At 49.0% G+C, this 7,500-nt stretch overlaps 1 protein-coding gene across 1 annotated transcript in view; it reads right to left on the reverse strand.

The window, feature by feature from the left end:
• Positions 1–7,500, reverse strand: part of LOC147094864 (uncharacterized) — a 247,195-nt gene that overhangs the window by 26,043 nt on the left and 213,652 nt on the right. The gene's annotated exons all lie outside the window — the stretch shown is intronic.

A 7,500-nucleotide genomic window follows, 5' to 3' on the forward strand; every position in this document is an offset into this window, starting at 1 on the left:
GGTGACCCCCGGGTGGCAGAGATCATTGTGGAGGGCCCGTAGCCTATCGACCTGTGCGTTGGCACATGTTCCACGGGATAGGGCATCCGGGGGCTCATTAAGTTTCCCAGGCCGGTATAAGATATCATAATTGTAGGTGGATAATTCGATCCTCCACCGCAATATCTTGTCGTTTTTGATTTTGCCCCTCTGCTTGTTATTGAACATAAATGCTACTGATCGTTGGTCAGTGAGCAGGGTGAAGTGTTTACCAGCCAGGTAATGCCTCCAATGCCGTACAGCCTCCACTATAGCCTGGGCCTCCTTTTCGACTGAGGAGTGTCTAATTTCGGGGCCCTGGAGGGTTCGTGAAAAGAAGGCCACGGGTCTCCCCGCCTGGTTAAGGGTTGTGGCCAGGGCGAAGTCAGAGGCATCGCTCTCCACTTGGAAAGGGATGGACTCATCCACGGCGTGCATTGTAGCCTTTGCAATGTCCTCTTTTATGTGGGTGAAGGCTGCACGGGCCTCTGCCGCCAGGGGGAAGGAGGTTGACTTGATAAGGGGCCGGGCTTTGTCCGCGTAATTGGGAACCCATTGGGCATAATAAGAGAAAAACCCCAGACATCTCTTCAGGGCTTTGAGGCAGTGAGGCAGGGGTAGTTCCAGAAGGGGGCGCATTCGGTCGGGGTTGGGGCCGATGACTCCGTTTTCCACTACACAGCCAAGGATAGCGAGGCGGGTGGTGCGAAACATACACTTTTCTTTGTTGTATGTCAAATTTAAGCGCTGGGCTGTTCGGAGGAATTTTTCTAGATTGGCGTCATGGCTCTGCTGGTCATGGCCGCAGATGGTGACATTGTCCAGGTAGGGAAAAGTGGCCTGCAGTGCGTTCTGGTCAACCATCCGGTCCATCTCCCTTTGGAAGACTGAGACCCCGTTGGTGACGCCGAAGGGGACTCTGAGGAAGTGGTAGAGGCGGCTGTTTGCCTCGAAGGCAGTATACTGGTGGTCTTCAGGCCTGATAGGGAGTTGGTGGTATGCCGACTTCAGGTTAATGGTCGAGAATACCCGGTACTGTGCAATCTGATTGACCATATCAGATATGCGGGGAAGGGGGTATGCGTCTAATTGGGTATACCTATTGATTGTTTGACTGTAGTCAATGACCAGGCGCTGTTTCTCGCCGGTCTTCACGGCCACTACTTGGGCTCGCCATGGGCTGGTGCTGCCCTCGATAATCCCCTCCCGCAGGAGTCTCTCTACTTCTATTTTAATGAAGCTTCTATCCCCGGCACTGTACCGCCTGCTTTTTGTTGTGATGGGCTTGCAGTCGTGGGCGAGATTAGCAAACAACGGGGGGGGGGCTGACTTTCAGGGTGGATAGGCTGCATAATGTGCGTGGCGGTTGTTTTAAATTTTGCCGGCTGCAGACTGTAAGTGGGGGCAGGGGCCCGCCGTACGCCATCGTGACACTCTCTAGGTGGCACTGGAAATCCAGTCCCAGTAGCACAGCAGCGCAAAGCTGTGGCAGGACAAGGAGTTTAAAGTCTTTGTACTCTGTGCCCATTACTGTCAGGGTCGCTACACAGTAGCTGCCGACGTCCGCCGTATGGGACTTGGAGGCCATAGAGACCCGGTGGCACGTGGGCATGACTGATAGGGAGTAGCGTCACACCGTGTCGGGGTGGATAAAGCTCTCCGTGCTCCCGCAGTCAAATAGGCAGTTTGTTGCGTGACCGTTTACCTTGATGTCCATCGTGGACCTGGCCAGTTGGTGAGGCCTGGATTGGTCCAGGATGATGGAGGCCATCGTTGAGGTCGGTGGGTCGCTGTTGTACTCACGCGAGGCAGTGGGGGAGTCAGGGGCCTGGTCCCAAAGTGACGTCCAAGATGGCGGCCCGCACCGCTCACACGCGGCTGGTGATGTCCAAGATGGCGGCCCGCACGGCTCACACGTGGCTGGTGGTGTCCAAGATGGCGACCTGCACGGCTCACACGCGGCGCTGCTGGAGTTGGTCGGTTTCGCCCTGCACACATTGGCATAGTGCCCCTTCTTTCCACATTTGGAGCAGATCACGTCCTTCGCTGGGCAGTGTTACATAGATACATAGAAGATAGGAGCAGGAGTAGGCCATTCGGCCCTTCGTGCCTGCTCCGCCATTCGATGAGATCATGGCTGATCCTTTAATTCAGTATCCCGTCCCCGCCTTCTCTCCGTAACCCTTAACCCCTTTTGCCCGTAGAAATATATCTAATTCCCTCTTAAATATATTTAATGAGCTGGCGTACACTGCCCTCTGTGGCAATGAGTTCCACAGGTTCACCACTCTCTGAGTGAAGAAATTCCCCCTCATCTCTGTCCTAAATGGTTTAGCCCTTATCCTTAAATTATGTCCTCTAGTTCTGTTCTCACCCGCCAAGGGAAACATTCCTTCTGCATCCAGTCTGTCTAGACCTGTCAGAATTTTATACACTTCTATGAGGTCCCCTCTCAATCTTCTAAACTCCAGTGTGTACATCCCTAAACTACATAGTCTCTCCTCATAGGTCATTCCCGCCATTCCTGGTATCAGCCTGGTGAATCGCCGCTGCACCCCCTCCATGGCAAGAACATCCTTCCTCAGATGAGGCGACCAAAACTGTACACAGTACTCGAGGTGTGGTCTCACCAGTGCCCTGTACAGCTGCAGCAAGGTATCCCTGTTCCTGTATTCTAACCCTTTTGCTATGAAGGCCAGCATACCGTTTGCCTTCTTGACCGCCTGTTGCACCTGCATGCTCGCCTTCAGTGACTGGTGTACAAGAACACCCAGGTCTCTCTGTACTTCCCCCTCTCCCAATCTATTGCCATTTAAATAATAATTTGCCCTCCCGTTCCTGCACCCAAGGTGGATAACTTCGCACTTGTCCACATTATAGTGCATCTGCCATTTATCCGCCCAATCGCCCAGTCTGTCCAAATCGCTCTGGAGCTTCCTGGTCTCTTCCTCTGAGCCCACCCCCCCTCCTAGTTTAGTGTCGTCTGCAAATTTGGAAATGCTGCATCCGACTCCCTGATCCAGGTCATTAATGTAAATTGTGAACAGCTGGGGGCCCAGGACAGATCCCTGTGGTACCCCACTTGTTACTGCCTGCCATTCAGAAAATGAGCCGTTTATTCCAACTCTCTGTTTTCTATCTGACAGCCAGTTCCCTATCCACGCCAAAACTTTCCCCTTTATCCCATGAGCCTCAATTTTCCATGCTAATCTTTTATGTGGGACCTTATCGAAGGCCTTTTGGAAGTCCAGGTACACCACATCTACTGGCTCTCCCCCATCTATTCTACCAGTTACTCCCTCAAAAAATTCCAATAGATTAGTCAAGCACGATTTACCCTTTGTAAATCCATGTTGACTCTGTCCTGGAGGACTGGAGGTAGATAAACAATGGCAAACATTTAAAGATAGAATGACAAAATTGCAAAAATTGTTTATACCAATCTGGCATAAAAGGAAATCTAAAAAGGTGACTCAACCGTGGATAACAGGGGAAATTAGAGACAGCATAAAATCCAAAGATAGGGCGTATAAAATAGCCAAAAAAAGCGCCAGAGCGGAAGATTGGGAACAGTTTAAGATAGAGCAAAGGAGGGCAAAGGGCATGATCAAGAGGGGCAAAATAGCTTACGAAAACAAGCTGGCGGAAAATATAAAAACTAACTCCAAAAGCTTTTATAAATATATCAAAAGGAAAAGACTGGTGAAAACCAAAGTTGGTCCATTGCAGTCAGATACGGGGGAATATATAATGGGAAATAAGGAAATGGCAGATCAACTAAATGCATACTTTGGGTCAGTCTTTACGAAGGAAGACACAAAAAACCTCCCTGGGATATCGGGAAAAATAGGGACATTGGCAAAGGAGGAACTGACGCAAATCAATATCTCTAAGGATATGGTGTTAAGGAAGCTAAAGGGATTGAAGGTGGACAAATCCCCAGGGCCTGATAACATGCATCCTAGGGTACTGAAGGAGGTGGCCCTAGAGATAGCGGATGCACTAAGGATGATTTTTCAGAATTCATTAGACTCGGGAACAGTGCCGATGGATTGGAGGGTAGCTAACGTTACCCCACTATTCAAAAAGGGGGGTAGGGAAAAAGCAGGTAATTACAGACCTGTAAGCCTTACATCAGTTGTGGGCAAAATGCTGGAGTCCATCATTAAGGATGAAATAGCGGAGCACTTAGCAAATGGGGACAGGATAGGACAGAGTCAACATGGATTTACAAAGGGTAAATCGTGCTTGACTAATCTATTGGAATTTTTTGAGGGAGTAACTGGTAGAATAGATGGGGGAGAGCCAGTAGATGTGGTGTACCTGGACTTCCAAAAGGCCTTCGATAAGGTCCCACATAAAAGATTAGCATGGAAAATTGAGGCTCATGGGATAAAGGGGAAAGTTTTGGCGTGGATAGGGAACTGGCTGTCAGATAGAAAACAGAGAGTTGGAATAAACGGCTCATTTTCTGAATGGCAGGCAGTAACAAGTGGGGTACCACAGGGATCTGTCCTGGGCCCCCAGCTGTTCACAATTTACATTAATGACCTGGATCAGGGAGTCGGATGCAGCATTTCCAAATTTGCAGACGACACTAAACTAGGAGGGGGGGTGGGCTCAGAGGAAGAGACCAGGAAGCTCCAGAGCGATTTGGACAGACTGGGCGATTGGGCGGATAAATGGCAGATGCACTATAATGTGGACAAGTGCGAAGTTATCCACCTTGGGTGCAGGAACGGGAGGGCAAATTATTATTTAAATGGCAATAGATTGGGAGAGGGGGAAGTACAGAGAGACCTGGGTGTTCTTGTACACCAGTCACTGAAGGCGAGCATGCAGGTGCAACAGGCGGTCAAGAAGGCAAACGGTATGCTGGCCTTCATAGCAAAAGGGTTAGAATACAGGAACAGGGATACCTTGCTGCAGCTGTACAGGGCACTGGTGAGACCACACCTCGAGTACTGTGTACAGTTTTGGTCGCCTCATCTGAGGAAGGATGTTCTTGCCATGGAGGGGGTGCAGCGGCGATTCACCAGGCTGATACCAGGAATGGCGGGAATGACCTATGAGGAGAGACTATGTAGTTTAGGGATGTACACACTGGAGTTTAGAAGATTGAGAGGGGACCTCATAGAAGTGTATAAAATTCTGACAGGTCTAGACAGACTGGATGCAGAAGGAATGTTTCCCTTGGCGGGTGAGAACAGAACTAGAGGACATAATTTAAGGATAAGGGCTAAACCATTTAGGACAGAGATGAGGGGGAATTTCTTCACTCAGAGAGTGGTGAACCTGTGGAACTCATTGCCACAGAGGGCAGTGTACGCCAGCTCATTAAATATATTTAAGAGGGAATTAGATATATTTCTACGGGCAAAAGGGGTTAAGGGTTACGGAGAGAAGGCGGGGACGGGATACTGAATTAAAGGATCAGCCATGATCTCATCGAATGGCGGAGCAGGCACGAAGGGCCGAATGGCCTACTCCTGCTCCTATCTTCTATGTATCTATGTATCTATGTATCCTGTCCCCATTTGCTAAGTGCTCCGCTATTTCATCCTTAATGATGGACTCCAGCATTTTGCCCACAACTGATGTAAGGCTTACAGGTCTGTAATTACCTGCTTTTTCCCTACCCCCCTTTTTGAATAGTGGGGTAACGTTAGCTACCCTCCAATCCATCGGTACTGTTCCCGAGTCTAATGAATTCTGAAAAATCATCCTTAGTGCATCCGCTATCTCTAGGGCCACCTCCTTCAGTACCCTAGGATGCATGTTATCAGGCCCTGGGGATTTGTCCACCTTCAATCCCTTTAGCTTCCTTAACACCATATCCTTAGAGATATTGATTTGCGTCAGTTCCTCCTTTGCCAATGTCCCTATTTTTCCCGATATCCCAGGGAGGTTTTTTGTGTCTTCCTTCGTAAAGACTGACCCAAAGTATGCATTTAGTTGATCTGCCATTTCCTTATTTCCCATTATATATTCCCCCGTATCTGACTGCAATGGACCAACTTTGGTTTTCACCAGTCTTTTCCTTTTGATATACTTATAAAAGCTTTTGGAGTTAGTTTTTATATTTTCCGCCAGCTTGTTTTCGTAAGCTATTTTGCCCCTCTTGATTATGCCCTTTGCCCTCCTTTGCTCTATCTTAAACTGTTCCCAATCTTCCGCTCTGGCGCTTTTTTTGGCTATTTTATACGCCCTATCTTTGGATTTTATGCTGTCTCTAATTTCCCCTGTTATCCACGGTTGAGTCACCTTTTTAGATTTCCTTTTATGCCAGATTGGTATAAACAATTTTTGCAATTTTGTCATTCTATCTTTAAATGTTTGCCATTGTTTATCTACCTCCAGTCCTCCCAGGAACGTTGTCCACTCAGACCTACTCAGTTCCCGTCTCATGGCATCATAATTCCCCTTGTTTAAATTCAGGACCTTAGTCTCTGAGTCAATTTCTTCGCTCTCCATTTCGAGTGAGAAATCGATCATGTTATGATCGCTCTGACCCAAGGGTCCCCGTACAACAAGATTACTGATTAGTCCCTTCTCATTGCACAGTACCCAGTCCAATATAGCCTGTTCCCGAGTTGGTTCCTCGACATATTGATCCAGATAACCATCCCTCAAACACTCAAGGAATTCCTCCTCCTCATTATTTTTACTGATTAGGCTAGTCCAATCTATATGTAAGTTAAAGTCACCTATGATGACAGCTGTGCTCTTATTGCACGCTTCTCTAATTTCCCTCGTGATGCCCTCCCTAACCTCTATTTTACTATTTGGAGGCCTATATACCACTCCTATTAATGTTTTTCGCCCCTCGCTATTTCTTAGCTCCACCCATATAGATTCTGTATTAACTGAGTTAATATCCTTCCTTTCAATTGCATTTATCCCCTCTTTTACTAGCAATGCTACCCCTCCTCCCTTTCTTTTTTGTCGATCCTTCCTAAATACTGAATACCCCTGTATGTTAAGCTCCCAGCCCTGCTCACCCTGCAACCATGTTTCCGTAATCCCAATGTTGTCTGGGGTGCTTGGCCTGGCCACAGAAATAGCACTTTGAGCCTCTGGACATCGCAGCTGTAGTTGGGCTGCAGGTGGGCCGTGGCGGTGGTGGCGTGGCGCAGGCCTGTGGCCTTACCGTGTCCCAAGATGGCGGCCCCCGCGACATCCACGGGGCGGGGAGGGCCGTATGGTCGGGGGGGTAGGCATCCATGTTTCGGAGGGCCACATCCAGCGAGTTAGCAAGGGCCACAGCCTTCTGCAGGTTGAGCCCACTTTGCTCTAGCAGTCTCTGTCGAGTGTAGCTGGACCTGATGCCGGCGACGTAGGCGTCTCTGATTAGGTCATCAGTATTTTCCGCGGCCATCACCGATTTGCACTTGCAGTCCCGGCCGAGGACTCTCAGTGCCCGTAGGTATTCGTCACCGGATTCCCCGGGTCGCTGTTTGCGGGTAGCCAGGAGGTGTCTAG

This window comes from Somniosus microcephalus, unplaced genomic scaffold (genome assembly GCF_052327205.1).
Source record: "Somniosus microcephalus isolate GS21.2 unplaced genomic scaffold, FLI_Smic_1.0 unresolved_chr1, whole genome shotgun sequence".
Lineage (NCBI taxonomy): Eukaryota > Metazoa > Chordata > Chondrichthyes > Squaliformes > Somniosidae > Somniosus > Somniosus microcephalus.